This window comes from Mchenga conophoros, linkage group LG3 (genome assembly GCF_057382185.1).
Source record: "Mchenga conophoros isolate Kocher_MC1m ecotype Shallow Benthic linkage group LG3, M_conophoros_male_GT1.1, whole genome shotgun sequence".
Classification (NCBI taxonomy): domain Eukaryota; kingdom Metazoa; phylum Chordata; class Actinopteri; order Cichliformes; family Cichlidae; genus Mchenga; species Mchenga conophoros.
The window spans coordinates 7,905,771-7,922,774 of record NC_140528.1 but is presented as its reverse complement, the minus strand read 5'-3'; the positions used below and the strand labels follow the sequence as shown (position 1 = coordinate 7,922,774).

At 42.6% G+C, this 17,004-nt stretch overlaps 1 protein-coding gene across 2 annotated transcripts in view; it reads right to left on the bottom strand.

Annotated features, from left to right (window-relative positions):
* LOC146577138 (protein NLRC3-like) overlaps nt 1-17,004 on the bottom strand; it is a 291,287-nt gene that overhangs the window by 161,000 nt on the left and 113,283 nt on the right. The gene's annotated exons all lie outside the window — the stretch shown is intronic.

Below are 17,004 nucleotides of genomic sequence, written 5' to 3'. Positions count from 1 at the left end.
ATCATTTCAGGCTGAAAATCAACATGAATTTGGTTCTAATCAAAGAAGCTCCTTTAATGTGTGTCATTAAAATCCTCACACAGACTTAAAAAGGCGACATTAACATTAAAATAAATGAAAGAAGCTTCAGCTGAGAGCTTCATGCAGTCATCATCAGCAGCTCATAGCAGTCACAGCTCTTTATTACGCAGCTTTGCAGGAATTAAAGTGGCTGAAGTGTCAGAGTTTGTGTGAGAAGCTGCTTCATGGACAGCTGTACACACGTCTTTATTATTTCTTCATAAATCAAACACACAGGTTTGTCTGCAGATGATTTAAAGTGTGTCGTTGTGCAGTTAAAGCTGTTTGTGTGACGCCCTGACCTCCTGTGAATGAAACAGCCAATCAGATCCATCAGAGAGAGAGCAGGAAGTGTGTGTTTGTGACAGAACAAGGAAACAGTGATGATGATGAACATACAGGTCCTCTGATGTTTCCTGTTACAGTAACGCTTGTTCATCTGTTGCTCTCCTACACTTTCCTATAAATAAAGGAGAAAAAGTCCGTTTAGTTTCATTTCCTACAGCTCAGAGTTACACTTCACATTCCTGCTGTCACATCAAAAAGCTTCACTTTGGTCCAACATCTACATGTTAACATGAAACACAGACAGACTCAGAGCATCTGGAACATCTGCACTTTGACCCAAACTGTTATAGCAGGATATTTTCTGCATATTTCTTATGTTGGACCTGTTTGAACTGTAAACGACCTGTAATCATCTGTAAATGGTGTGAGACACACTGAGGCCACCTACAGGGCAGCTGGGGAACAGCAGGGATCTGAAATCATATGAGACGTTAGTGAGTGAGAAGAACAAACGGACTTAAGATGGGTCGAAGTGATCAAAGTTGATCTAAAACAGAAGATAAATCCACTGATTCTTTGTAAAGTTCATCTGCTGCTCACATGAATCCATGAAAGATTTATTTCACTGAATGTTTCTTCAAAGCTCATTTCAACCTGTTGAAGTCATGAATGAAAGTGCAGACTGAGAGTGGATCACATGATGTTTGAGGTGTGTCATGTGACATGTTCAGTATTGTCACACATGTCTAGATTGTCCCTGATATCATAACTGCTCAAACACTGATGATTATATTTGAAGAATTATTCCTGATGGCAGCAAAGTTTGAATGGAGCTCTCTGTCTGTGCTGATTTGTCGCCCTCTGGAGGTCAAAGCACAAACCTACAGGGCAGCTGGGGAACAGCAGGGATCTGAAATCATACGAGATGTTAGTGAGAAGTTAGAACAAACGGACTTAAGATGGCTCGAAGTGATCAAAGTTGATCTAAAACAGAAGATAAATCCAAAGCAGCATCAGATGAATGTTACCATTTCCAGTTACGGTGCCCTTCATCTAATATGGAAATGTGTTGGTTTTTTTTTAGCCGTGTTGTTGTTCTTCCTATTGTGTTTAGGCCAGAGATGCTCTTCAAACAGCGGACAGACATGACCACATTACAAGAACATGGTGTGAGTCCGATTTGATATTCCAGTCAACGCTGAGAGACCTTAACCAGGAAGTCAGAGGTCAGCTGATGCTGCGAGCAGGAAGTGAACCAAGGGAAAGGTCCACTCTACTCAATCTCAAAGAAAATATGCTGGTATTTGTTGATGTTGATGGTACAATAAAAATATATAATATAATAAATAATAAAATATCATGTGATGATGAGATGTGTTGTTGGTGTTTGTATTTTCTGTAAATGTCTTTTTTAATGTAAATGCTTTGTTCCAGACGGACAGGGAATCAGTTGCTGTACGATGACATCATCTTGATGTTGACGAGGAGGGCGAGAAAAACTAGTTTTGTCCTGCAGATGGCGATCTTGCACCGTGTTCAGAGAGCCGACACTTTGATGGTGCTGCTCTACTCAGCTTACTTTAGCCTGGGTTGGACTCTATAAGAGCAGCTTCCACTCTGGTTTCACTCTTAAACACACTTGTTTGATTTCACTTGTAAAAGTTGAAGAATAAATATTTTATTACAAAATTATTTGTTGATGCATTTTTTTAGGGTCAAATATCTTGTTTGATTTGAGGAATGAACTGTTAGGGTGGAAAAAGTGAATCAGGTTAAAATAGTGGTGCTTTATATCAGTGAAGATGTATAATGTAATTTAAAATGTTGATGATGGGTTGTAGTGGGCTTGTACTTACAAAACTGCCTCATTTTATTGGAACGATCCACAGTTGCATCCATTCACGGATGACATCTGACATCATTTGACATCTGGTCTGAACACGTTTGTACACAAGATGCCTCAGTTCTGGATGTTCCCACAGACTCCTCTGTGCACCTAAAGAAAAGGTCAAGGGTCAGCAGCACATGTAGTTGGGACAAGTCTTCAGTCGCACAAACTACATAATCATTTTCCTCCAATGACGACTTTTCACTTGCAGAAATGGTCCTGTGTGATTTCCAGGCTGTGATATAAAAACTAGTTCCTAATGGCAGCGACTCACTCAGTAAACATGTGTTTCCTTCACCAACCTCACACACAGATCCAATAAGATCAGGAAGTGGGCAGTATAGTACAATATGTGTTATTCTGTGCTGCACTGCCCAAACTAAAGATCTGCTGAAGTGTTGGAAATGATCCAGATGTTTATTTTGGACGATACAGCAGAAGATCAGACATGAAAGTGGAGATAACACAGAAGACCTGCAGCAAAGGTCAGAGGTCAGACTGGGCCCCTGGATTCAACAATGAGCCAATGATCATCAAGCAGTGACTAAAGCAGAGCCCTGACGTTCTGACATTCATCACACAGTCAGAACAAATGTCTGCTGATGACTTCATCTCATGAAACGACTGATAGATGTCAGTTCATTGATCAGCTGAGCTGCTGATCTTCATCGTCACAGAAACATTCAGCTTGTTTCAATCAGTAAATAACTCCCACTACTCCCAGTTTGAACTGTTCCCACTCAAAATGCTGTGAGAACAATGATCATTGTAGGACTTCACAAACATCACGTGTTGTTTTCCACATGTAAGATCAGCAAACACACAGAAACTTCCTGTTGCCACACACGGCCTCTAAAATCTCTTCCACGCTTTCTGTCTGAAGTCCACTCTCTGTGTCGGATCCACAGGAAACAACAAGATCTTATTAACATGGTTTTCAATGTGTCTCCTTCCAAAAAGTCCAACCAATGAACAAATGTGTGTATTTGTGGAGGCCGAACAAAAGCATGACACATTTCTCTGTTTCTATAAACTGGAGTCAAACACAAACATGAAGAGTTTCACTGACAGACTCCAAAATGCCCCCACAGTGGATCAAAGGGAAATCCTACAGTGTGGCCAGAGACTCTTAATGGCTCCAACATCAACACATCCACAATGTTGGATCCAGTTCTGCCTCACAGAGTTACTAAGACACACCCTCTGCCAGCATCACAACAGCTCCACCTGCTTCACCTGCCTCCTCAGCATCTGTACACCTGAAGAGAAAAGAAAGGCTCCAACAGCTCAAATCTACAAAGGATTCATGAAGTTTCATCCAACAATAACATGTTTGCCTTCCACAGTGTGCTGTTAGACACCACTGTACCTCTGCCATTTCAAAAAGAGCAGCTTGGGAACATTTTGGCTCCAAACACTTTGTGTTTAAGTTCTTTGTTTTCTTTGTGAAGCCGACAACATCTGGAGCTTTGTGACTCATAGAAACATCATTTTGTTCTTTAGATGACAGCAGATTGGGACTGAATAATCAATCACTATCAAACCAATAAAGACAAACATGCTGATTTTACAGGAACTTTGTTGGAGAAGCTGCAAAGACATGAAACTGGTGGAGATCCCAAACCAGTTGATAGTGCTGGTTATTCCAAATAAAGCTGTTTCCCTTTGAGATGAAATGACTTTGTGTCCTGATATATAATAAAGATGTTGTTGTTTTTGAGCCCCTGTATTAAAAGTAGTTTAAAGTCAGCTTGAGTTTGATGTCTTTATGTCAAAGCTGCTCATGATGTTGAGCTGCTGATGGAATAAAAACAATATAAAAGCATGTAGTCCAGACTTAAATGTAGCCTGTTGTTAGCTGAGGTCCACACACAGTGTTTGACAGTGTAAAGTGTGTGAAAGGGCTGCTGGTGGAGCTCACTAGGATGAGCAGGTGACCACGAGGTGGAGAGCAGCTGGCCTGGCTTTGACCCGGGCCACGCCCCCTTTCTCTCTGCTTTGCTGTCACTTATCTTCACTGCTCTGTCCAATAAAGCTGAAAAAGGCCCCGAATCAAAGAAATCTGCTGCAGCCTCTGAAATGTCTTCTGTTTCCTTCCCGACGGCTTTTTCACCGTCAGCCCATCAGACAGTCCAGCAGCATTTATGATGATGTCATGATGTTGAAGAGGCTGCTACGGTGGCCTCCCATGACCCCCAGCCTCATCACAGCTGAGATGCAGACATTTGAAAACATTCAGCAGACAACTGAATAACAGTCCAACACAACAGTCTGTGTGCAGACACACACTGACCTTTCATAGAGTCAAACACAGCTGGTTGAGTCATTTCTCTGTGAGTCTAAAGTGAATCTAGTATTTGAAAGTCCACTTCCTGTATTTGTTGTTGAAGACTTCTTCAGCTTCTTCTCAAGGACATCAGCTGCTTGTTTGGCAGCAGAGGCAGTTAAGAAGCTTCCTGAAAAACACTGAACAGTGAGTTCACTGTGGCATATGACAGATTCAGCTTTCTGTGTGCAAATGTGTCTGTGTCGACCTTTCAAATGCTGTTGAATCCAAAACATCAGCGGCTCCTCGGCTGCTCGCTTCATGCACTTCTGTCTGTGTGACAGTCCAATGACATCACAGCTGTTTCCAGCCCCAGTGTCTCAGGACTGGACACCTTTAAACATGTCGAGGATCAAACAGCGTCCAGCTAAACACACATGAAACTATCAGAGCTGACAATCATTCCAATAACATCTAATGGTTCATGTATGTAGACACAGGACTACAAGGAAATGGCTCTCAGCATCTGGCTGTGGGAACACATGAGTCCCTGTTTGTGTTCAGATTGTGTGCATGTTTTAGACGTGTGTCACATGTAGAAACACAACAATCCCACAATGACACACAGATGTGTTTGACACAGCTGTGCAGCTGTAAGTTGTTTCTAATGATTCATTGAAGCTCTTCTAACATTCTGGAGACGATCAGTACATGAATCTGTTCAACACGACAACAATTTGACTTCAGTGTGAACGTTTGCATTAAATAACCTTCTTCATCCAGCTGACAGCATCTTCATCCTATGATGTGAACAGTTCCTCCTGTTGATGACAAACCTCTGACAGGATCTGCTTGAGGAGCTTTTTCATGTGCAGCTCTCTGAGCTCAGGGCTGAGCTGCTGTTTCATCTTTAAGAGCTGCTGCCTCCTCGCCGGACTTGTTCTCCTCTTCTTCACCTAATGACACCATTTCTGCTTCATATTAAATTCAATAAAGATGCTGACATGTATCTGTAGCAACAACATCATTGAATCTAGAACAACTGGAGCCAAACCAGTGGCTCTGCTGGGATCACTGGTGAGCCAACACTTCCTTGTTGATGCAGATTTCAGGGCTTCCTTTTGCTCCTCCGTTATAACTGTTCTCTCTTCTCAACACATGATGACACAAAGGAATCAGCAGTGACAAAGATGATGCTGAAGAGAAGCACACACTTCACACATATAACAGAGCAGTGCAGTTACACACACCTCTGCTCGACATCAGGCCTCAAACAAAGACACAAAACACTAACTTGACTCTAAACAGAAGAAACGAGCAGCTGTTTCTGTTCTGTGCTTATTTATATTTGACACACATGCTTCTCTTTGTGCAAACACACATCGCACTATAAGGGTAACCTCGCACACAATGATTGGACAGCACAGTGATGATGCTGGGAGATCCTATACGCAGCAACACAGAAACACTGAGAACTTTAAACAATGATGGAAAGTGTTATAAATGACTTGTTGGCCTCTGATCTGTCACAAACAGCTGAAACGTGTCTCTCATGAGTCACATGAAGGTTTTTGACAGAAAGGACAAAAAGTAGCTGCAGTCAGTTTGTGTCATTTTTATATTTATTCATCTGGGAGAAAAATCTGAGGGACATTAAAATGTGTTTTCAACAGAGACAAGAACATGAATATAACAGAACAGGTAAATGAACATGTTTCAAGTAAACAGCTGGACTGATCAGGTCCAAACACAGAGTGATAAACTTGTCAAACAGCTGTCATATCTTTATATAGAAGCTCTTTATAAATGCTGCTCACTGCAGTCTGTTTACTAATAATGTCAAAGTGTTAGAAACACAGAAACATCAGAATGGTCTTTGTTCACAGAAACCTGTCTGGGATCCTTTGTTGTTCTTTTGATGCAGAGTTACATTATAAATATAAAGAGTTATTTCAGAGTCTCATCAGTTTTCCTGCATGTCTTTATTTAACACATCAGCAGGGCTGAAGCTCTCATGTTAAACACACACTGATCTATGGACACGTTCATGTGTTTCTAACAGAACCAGGCTGTTATCAGCCTGCACTAACATTATGTCACACACACTGAATGTAACAGTGACAGTTTACATCATCACACAATCAGCTGTGATTGTTTCACTGTCATCAAACGAGTCAACAGGAAGTAGAATCAATAGAAACCAATCATTTACTGACAGCATGTCTGATGGAAATAAGTGCAGATTATGTATGAAGTCTAACTGCACACAGTAACTGTGTTACAATAAGGACTTAACAGCGCCCTCTGCTGGAGTGTTTCAGTACTGCGTTAACTAGAATACACCACCTCCTCCTCACACCACCTGCTACAGCTCTACTCTTCTATGACTACAGTCATCCACAGCACTGATGTGAGGTCACATGGTTCATATGTAAGGAGCACAGCTGACCTCAGGTCAGTTTAATGACTGTGAGCAGCAGCTGTGTTATTGTCACTGTGACAGGGAGACACTCTCAGACACAGCGCTCATGTCAGCTTGTTCTCATGCAGGAGGATCAGGAGCTCCATGTTTGTCTTTCTGTTTGAATCATGATGTGTTTGTGCCATCAGAGTCTGTCATGAGTACTCAGGGTTTCACAGCAGCTCTTCTGGATGCTGACGAGGACTCCAACCTCATGTTTCACCTCTCTGAGCTTCTGATGTCTGTGAACACTCGTGTTTCTTCTCTGGGCTCATCTGGACAAAAACACCTTTCTGTGTTTGGCTGCAGCCTCATTCTGACTGACAGGAAGTGTGTTATCCATGAGCTGCACTTCTGTGAGGAAGTTTCCTGCTGTGTTTCCTGTCTGTGGACAAACACGAGTGTTCCAGCTGAGGACTTGCTTCCTTCCACCTGTCCATACAGGACATCACGCTGTCTGCAGCTCTGTAAATGCAGCTCCAGGTCCTTCCACGTGCTGCTCTGTATTTGTGCAGTTTGTAGTGTGTCCTGGGAAACGTAGCACACATGGTGTTCTTCTGCTGTTTCCTCCTTTCACTGAGTGTGAAACACTGACGCTGTGCTGTTGTTCACAGAGGGGAGCTGATTCTAGCTGCAGCTGGACTCTGTCATCTAACTGAATGTGTTGGTGCTGATCACGGGGCTCTGAGGGGGGAGCAGCAGGAGGACTCTGGATGCTGACGTCAGTGTATCTGTGGAAGCTCCCACAGCGTGTCTGTCATTCAATATTGTGCTGTATATTGTATCTATGCAAAGATGAACAGACTGTGTGTTCACTGGTCTCTGTGCTGCAGCTCTGATGTCATCATCACTCCCTCCTCCACCCTCAGCAGTCCCAGCATGCTGCTGTGGTGCACCCCACCCTCACTCTACACCTGAGCCACAGACCACACCCTCCACCTCAATATACACCACAGTTTTCTCTGCTGTGGAAATGAGATCAGGAGGAAATCATCATTATTATTATTTAATAAACGCTCACATTAATGTGGGCTTATTTGTTTCATATTAGAAACATTAGTTGAGTGTTTTTAGTATAAAATGGTCAAAGTCCCTCTTTTTGCTCCTCCCCTCACCTGTGGATGGACGGTGCTGTTACCGTGGTGACAGCTTGGATCTCTTTCAGTCCTGCCTGGTTATCACTGCAGGAATCTTTCACATTTATTACAGGTAATAACTCTGATTTTTCTGTGTATTATGAACCAAATGTATCCTGATACACACAGAGATGGATGAGCAGAGGTTGTTTTTGCAGTTTATGTAGTTACTATGGACTTAATGCACACATATTATTAAAATTAGGGCTATAACAGTTGTATTGATGTATAGCAACTTGAAATGCTCCCACAAATGGCTCCACAGCATGTAAAAATATAACAAAAGCTCTGGCGGACTTGGTTCTGTGGTCAGTCTTAAAGGGTGAAGTTAAACTCTGTAATCTTCACTGTGTCACAGAGTTCAGTGAGTCCCGTTATTCACAGTATCAATCAGATCATCAGAGAACAGCTGATCAGCAATCAGTGGTGCCAACAGCGCCTCCTGTGGTGAGAGGATGCAATAATGCAATGTAGCATTTTTCCACTCAACACTTGCAGTCATGGAAACTGTCTGTTGGATCTGTGTGACGTTGCTTTCTTGGTTAGAGTTCCTCACAAATGTCCAGATGATTCTTCTAATGAGGCGTCGACCATGTTTGCAGCTCTTTGGAAGAAAACGTCGCCCTTTGCCATCCTTACTTTTCTTTGACTTCTTCAAATGCAGCTGAACTCCAGCTGGTATTTTCTTGGACTTTGCAGCTGTTTCTGGTCATCAGTTCATTCCTGCAAACCTCTGAAGCTGAACAACAATGATGCTGCATTGCTGGCTGATCCCAAAAGGTTGATTCTGTTCATCTGGACGTTTTCAGAAACGTTTGCTCACTGATCAGGTGACTTCTTCAGTCTCAGCTGACTGCAGCTTTACAAGCTTACAAACAGCACATTTGCACAATGACTGAAAGCAGCAGCACCTGATATATATGATACTAATATAATACATATACATATATAATCCATACTAATGATGAAGGAACTGAGCTCACAGTCCATTGTTCATTCAGTGAACTACTCAGTTTATTTTGGGCCTCAGAAATGCTCACTCTGTTTGTACATCACTGTCAGCAATAGACTCATTCTGCTGTGTGGACAGGAACACATGTGACATCACTTCCTGTTTGTTTGTGACTGAAGAAGTTTACAAGGAATCATTTAGAAGAGTTTCAAACATCAACTGATTGAATCCATGAATCTGAAAACGTGTTTGTGAGTGAAAGAGACAGACATGTACAGACTGAACTATCTGTTCAACAGTCAGAGTGTTTCTGTAACAGGAGACACTCTTTACACTCCACTCAGCACAGGGACACTGAGGCACCAGACCAGACTGTAAACCCAGGATAAAGAGTTTGAGTGAATGTGGTGTTGAAGGTGTGGAGGTGGATCAGAGTGTCAGAGGAGACTCTGTAGAAGGACAGAGTGCCAGCAGGACAGTCCACATACACTGCTGCTCTGTTAGAGACAGAGGAGGAGGAGGAGGAGGAGGAGGAGATGGATGTTTGTCTGTTATTGTGACAGACAGAACGAGGACCATCATCAGAGCAGATCAGACTCCAGGACTGATCATTGCATCCAAACTCACAGTCACTGCCTCCTTTCCTTCTGATGCTTCTGTAACTCACTGATATATCAACGTCTCCTCTCCACTCGACCTCCCAGTAACAGCGACCAGTCAGACCATTTCTACACAGCAGCTGAGGATAAAAACCATCAAATCTGTCTGGATGATCAGGATATGACTGAACCTCCTTCACACATGTCACCTTCCTGTTGTTGTCAGACATTTGGAGCCATTTGTTCACTGTGTTTGTGTCGATTGTGAGTTGACAGGAATCTGATGGAGAGAACAAACACAATCCAGCTGCAGTTATTGATCCATCATCTGTTCATTGATTGACACTTTGATGATGACTCCTGACATGATGAAGATGGTTGAATGTGTGCTGCTTTGTTTTCATGAATCCCATTAAAAACACACTTACACTTCCTCAGACCTGGTCTCAACCATCGGACTCCAGCAGGCTCCACCCTGAAAGGAGGAGGGGGGTCAGAGCAGCACAGTCAGCATGCACACATGGACATTACATGGCTCTCACACACACACTGTTACACACTGAGCTCAAAGCTCGGCTCCACTGTTTTATTCAAAGAAATCTACATTTATTTATCAGCACATTTAAAAACAGCTTGAGCCAAAGTGCTGCACAGAGTAGAGAGAAAATAGGAAACATACACAGTAATGACTATAAAGACTGGTCAGGATTGAAAGCTACAGAGTACAAATGTGTTTCCAACCGGCTTTTAAAAATGTCCAGTGTTGGTGACGACCTGATGTGAAGGGCGACTGTTCCAGAGTTTGGCTGCAGCCATCGATAAAGCTCACCTCTGTTTTTACGTCTAGTTCTGGTCAGAAGCTGCTTATCTGCAGACCTGAGGGCTCCACTTGGATTCTTTTGTTAAAGAGAGATAAGACAACCAGATCTGGAAGTGGATTCTACCACGTACTGGTAACCAGTGGAAAAAGCTGGTGATGGGTCGTCTAGCACAGACCCACCGCTGGAAGTAGACAATTGATGAGGGAGAGAACTGTGACAGCGCCGTTCCTTCACTTGACCTCAGTCGCTCTCGTCTGCTCCCTCGTAACACTGCTCTTTATTGAGCTTACATGAATATGCACAAGTTCATTATGACGTCTTACACAGGTATGAACAAAGAGTACCAGTCTGTGCATAGTGTGTGTGTGTGTGTGTGTGTGTGTGTGTGTGTGTGTGTGTGTGTGTGTGTGTGTGTGTGTGTGTGTGTCCTCCTACACCAGGGGTCTCAAACTCGCGGCCCGCGGGCCAATTGCGGCCCGCAGGACGATAGTTTTTGGCCCCACCTTAACATGAAAATGTAATGTTAGTTTGATAATGTATGACACTTTACAGTGTTGTGGGCGGAGCTGAATTAACCCACCAATCAGGGTGGGATATGGATCTCAGGGGACACCAGCCGGGCTTGATGCAAGCAGGGAAACATTTCTCAATGAGTCAAAGTTCCAGCAGCGTTGCCCTGGAGTGTTTCTTTCTTTCCTGTGCCTGGCTGGCTTCCTCCTTTCTATTGGGCAAACGCCGACATTCGCCCCAGCGCGCTGCGTTCACAACACTTCAAAAAAAGTTGTTTTTTTAAGTTGCTGCCCAGCGGGACATTATACGTATATAGATTTATACACACGTCAGTGGGATTTAAAGTTATTTTTCCACAGAGAGAGATCTCATATTAACTCTCACAGTGATGCGTAGGCGGCGGGATAAAAGAAAAGTCATGAACTCAATGCAGCCCAATTTAGTCTGCAGTCACATAGCGACACCTGTTCATCGGCAACAACAGTCCCCGGTAACCCGGACTAATTATAGGGTCGCACCGTAATTTGTGGCTTGATGTTTTTATTTGCATCACTGCGTTTGCATTGCAGCAAACATGAACATTACATATATTTCAATATAATGTAAAAGCAGTCAAAACAACTAACATCAGAAACAGCTGATGTTATTTGTTATATGTCACGGTGTCATTTCCGCTTCTTTCTCCTGTAACAACAGCCCGGCGCCGTGAGCAGTCGCCTTTTTTGCGCTCGCTATCCCTGCACTTTCTACCATCTGCAAACGCCACGGTGTTCGTGTCGTCATGAAAGACATGAACATCGAGCGTAAAAACAAAGGAGACTGCTACCGGCTTTTTATCTGCCGATCGCCGTGCTACGGTTGCAAGAAAAAGAAGCAGAAATGACGTTCTCTACGCGTTGAGACGTTCCCCGTCCGTCGGCTAAACGCTTGATTGAAACTTCAATGCGACAGTGACACCAAGTAGAATTATAAATGTCACATAGCCCCAAACATGTCTTTTTCAAAGCCTGCGGTGAAGAGAAAGGTTGGTGATGAGCACCGACAATTTCAGGAAAAGTGGGAAATGCAATATTTCTTTGTTGAGCACAGGGGCACCCCGACCTGTCTTATTTGCACAGAGAAAGTTGCGCTGCACAAGGAATACAATTTGAAACGTCATTACACAACTAGACATGCTGAGCTGGATGCAAAATACCAGGGAGACGAGAGAGCGAACCGGGTTGCCAGTCTTAAAACAGATCTACTGAGGCAGCAAGATTTCTCCAAGAAAGCAACCAAAGAGAATAATGCAGCAGTCGGAGCCACGTGGTTAGTGAGATGATTGCTAAAGCAGGGAAGCCATTCACAGAAGGTGCATTTGTCTAAAAGTGCATATTGCAGGCTGCAAATATAGTCTGTCCGGGAAAGAAAGGTCAGTTTAGCAACATCAGCCTTTCTGCCAACACCGCAGCAGATCGCATTTCTGACCTGTCAAGTGACATTTATGACCAACTGTGTGAGAAAGCCAAATGTTTCAGTGTATACTCAGTCACTCTTGATGAGACCACAGACATCACCGACACTGCCCAGCTCCCAATGTATGTCCGTGGTGTTGATGACAGTTTTGAAGTGATGGAGGAGCTGCTCACAGTAATTCCAATGCATGGCCAGACCACCGCTCAGCAGATATTTACAAGCTGTGTGATGCCATTGAGAATGTTGGTTTGCCATGGAAGAGGTTTGTTGGAATAACAACAGATGGAGCGCCATCAATGACAGGGAGGAAACATGGACTGGTGGCACAAAACAAACTGGAAGAGGAAGGCGTGGAGGAGGCCATTGCTCTGCACTGCATCATCCATCAGCAGGTCCTTTGCAGCAAATGCCTGAAGTTTGACAATGTGATGTCTATTGTTGTGAAATGCATCAACCAAATCAGATCCAGGGGCTTAAAGCACCGAAGGTTCTGTGCTTTTTTAGAGGAAATGGAGTCAGAATATGGGGATGTGCTCGACTTCACTGAGGTACGTTGGCTCAGCAGGGGAAATGTATTAAAGAGACTTTTTGAGTTGAGAGCAGAAGTGAAGCCTTCATGGAGAAGGATGGAGTTAGTGTTCCTGTGCTAACTGATCCCAAATGGCTCATGGACTCAGCTTTTCTTGTTGATATGACACATGAGCTTAATGTACTGAACAAGACGTTACAAGGCCAGGGGCAACTTGTCAGTGCTGCCTATGACAACGTGAGAGCATTCTCCACAAAACTGGCGCTCTGGAAAGCTCAGCTCTCTCAGACAAACCTTTGCCATTTCCCAGCATGCAAGGCACTCGTGGATGCAGGCACACCATTCAGTGCTGACGAGTATGTTGATGTCATTTTGAGGCTACAGGAGGAATTTGATCACAGATTTGCTGACTTCAAGACACACAGAGCCACCTTTCACATTTTTGCGGACCCCTTCTCCTTTGATGTGCAAGATGCCCCTTCTGTGCTTCAAATGGAGCTCATTGAGCTGCAGTGCAACTCTGAACTCAAAGCAAAGTTCAGGGAGGTAAGTGGAAAAGCAGACAAGCTTGGACAATTTTTGAGAGACTTGAGCCCTAGTTTCCCTCGGCTTTCCCGAATGTTCAAGCGGACCATGTGCCTTTTTGGTAGCACATACTTGTGCCAAAAGCTCTTCTCCACTTTGAACTTCAATAAGTCCAAGTACAGGTCCAGACTTACGGATGATCATCTTCAAGACATACTGAGGGTCGCAACTGCTTCCTCCCTCAGGCCAAATCTGGCTCGGCTATGCGAGAGGAAACGCTGCCAGGTCTCTAGCAGCAAGGAGTAGGCAAGAGAAGCCATGTTCAGAAGAACAGTTCATTTTCTACAGTGTTCCATTCATGTTCAGAAGAAGGTTATAGAACTGTTAATACAGACATTTCAATCTAAATACAGCAGATATAGAAGACTGAAAGAAACACACAAGTTCACTGACTAAAAATATCTTATTATTATTTTATTTATGTATTACAGATTGATTTATTTTCTTATTAATTCTTAATTTGTTTATTTATTTTTCATATTTTGTGTTAAAAAATAAAAATAAAGAGATTTGAGAAGATTGGAATTTTTTAACCATGTCTTTCTTGTGGAAAACCTAATGCGGCCCAGCCTCACCCAGACTCTGCCTGCAGCGGCCCCCAGCTAAATTGAGTTTGAGACCCCTGTCCTACACCATAAATCAGTAAGAGAGGGTACGACCTCTCTCATGGCCCCAAGTGGTGTGTGCATGCCAGAGCACTCTGGAAGGCACACAGAGTCTTTACAGACTACTAAGGATCAAACCTCTATCATTATGCAATCGATTATACAACTCTAAGCATATATGAGTAAATATTTCTAAGCATCAATCAACAATATAAACCTTACAGCTGGTTTTAATAACAGAGTTCATTTGTTTCTCAAATGAGAAAGAGCTATCGAGAAACACTCCTAAATCTTTAGTTCTGAACTTTTCCAGTGGGCCACGGTCAACATTATTAGATAATGCTAATTCTTTTCCCTTACATTATAACAATGTGAGGAGTTAATGCTAAGTATACTGCCATTAGCGGCTAATTCTAATTAGGGGTGAATAATTATTAGTAGCTAATGCTAATATCGTTTTCTCTTCCCTTTTAACAATGTGAACAACTAGTGCTAGGTAGGCTGATGCTAGCAGCTAATGCTAATTTGACGTGAATTAGCATCATATTAGTGAGGAGTTAATGCTAAGTAGGCTGCCATTAGTGGCTAATGCTAATTTTAGATGAAAAAGCATTAGCAGCTAATGCTCATATTGTTTTCCTTTGCTTTGTAAGAACGACAGCAGCTAATGATACGAAGTCTACCATTATTAACAATTGTTAATTTGATGTAAATTAGCATTATCTGATAATGGTAACCCTTTTCCCCTGCATTATAACTATGTCAGGAGTTAATGCTAACTAGGCTTCCATTAGGGGCTAACTCTAATTAGGTGAATAATTATTAGCAGCTAATGCTAATATTGTTTTCCCTTCCCTTTTAACAATGTGAGCAGCTAATTCTAATTTGATGTGAATTAGCATTATATTAGTGAGCAGTTAATGCTAAGTAGGCTGCCATTATTAACTAATGCTACTTTGACGTGAATTAGCATTATGTGCTAATACTAATACTGTTTCCCCTTACTTTTTAACAATGTGAGCGGCTAATTCTAAGTACGCTCTTGTAAATAGCTAATTCTAATTTAGTGTGAATTAGCATTATTCAATAATGCTAACACTGTTTTCTCTTACTTATTAAAAATGATAGTAGCTAATACTAATACTCTTTCCCGTTGGGTAACAACGATGTGAGGAGTTAATGCTAAGTAGGCTGCTTTTAGAGGCTTATTCTAATTAGGGCTGAATAACTATTAGTAGCTAATGCTAATATTGTTTTCTCTTTCCTTATAACAATATGAGCAGCTAATGCTAATTTGATATGAATTAGCATTATATTAGTGAGGAGTTAATGCTAAGTAGGCTACCATTAGCAGCTAAAGCTAATTTGAGGTGAATAAGCATTAGTAGCTTATGCTAATACCCTTTTCTCTTGTGTTATAATGATGTGAGACGTTAATGCTAAATAGGCTTCCATGAGTGACTCCTTTCCCTTGCATTATAAAGATGTGAAGAGTTTATGCTAAGTAAGCTGCCATTAGCAGCTAATGCTAATACTGTTTTCCCTTTCTTTATACAACTTGAGCAGCTATTGCTAAGTAGGCCACTTTTCTCTGCTAAAGATTTCTGTGACCATGATAGAAACTCTGATAAGCTAATGCTGCTAAGCTAATGCTGTTTATGGGCCCTGTTAGAATCAATATTTCATTCTCATTCTGTTGTTTGAGAACAATAACAGAAAAATGTGCACTTGAGAACAAATTTATTGTGAATTCAGCTGTGAATGTACAGTTTGTCATTATTTAAGCTTCCATTTCCAAATGTTAGCTGACACTTTATTAGGTACACTGGTATCTATATCAGGTACACCTGTGACCTAAATGTTCCTGCAAACAGACTCCTTGGGGACCCCTAAATAAATATCCATGAACTATCCAGCTAGACTAGTGTGTCTGTCCCTGAAAATATTCCTGCATGTGTGATTGTTCATGTCTCATCTGCAGGAAACAAACAGGAAGTGAGTGAAGGACACAGGAAATGTTTCCAGCTCTTCCTCCTCTATCAGATTTTCTCTCCATACCTGAGAGTGTCCAGTCTCCAGCCTGGATCCTTCAGTCCAGCCGCCAGCAGCTTCATTCCTGAGTCACCTGGATGATTGTAGCTCAGGTCCAGCTCTCTCAGATGGGAGGGGTTGGAGCTCAGAGCTGAGGCCAGAGAAGTACAGCCTTCCTCTGTGATCAGACAGCCTGACAGACTGCAGACACACAAAACAACAATCTATCTGTCAACAGTTGTTTTCTCTTTGTCACAATAACATCTATCCATCCATTGTAACTTTATTTATAAGTGACAATACCCAACAGACAACAACAGTCATCTGAAGCTGTTTAACAGTGTAAGGTGACCGCCTCCACTGTGAGCAGCACTTGGTGATGGTGGGAAGAAGAACTCCCTTTGACACAAAGATCCTCCCAGTGAAAACAGGCTCCAGGAGGAGCATCTACCATGACTGGTTGCAGGGTGAGGGGAAAGAGAAGAGATGAGCTCAGAGAGACAAGAACAAAACAGAGAGACAAAAGTTAAGGACATGCAGTAGTGACATATAAAAGCATCAGGAGTGAAAAGAGGGGAGAAGAAAGCAGAGCATCATGGGAAGTCCACCAACAGCCTCAGCCTATAGCAGCATAACTAAGGGATGGTTCAGGGTCACCTGATCCAGCTCGAACTATAAGCTTTATCAAAAAGGAAAGTTTGAAGCTGATCGTCAAAGTAGAGAGGGTGTCTGTCTCCTGAACTCAAACTGGGAGCTGCTTCCACACCCAGTCCAACATAGCCAGGCTTTCTTTGCTGCTTTGACAAAACCTCAAATCC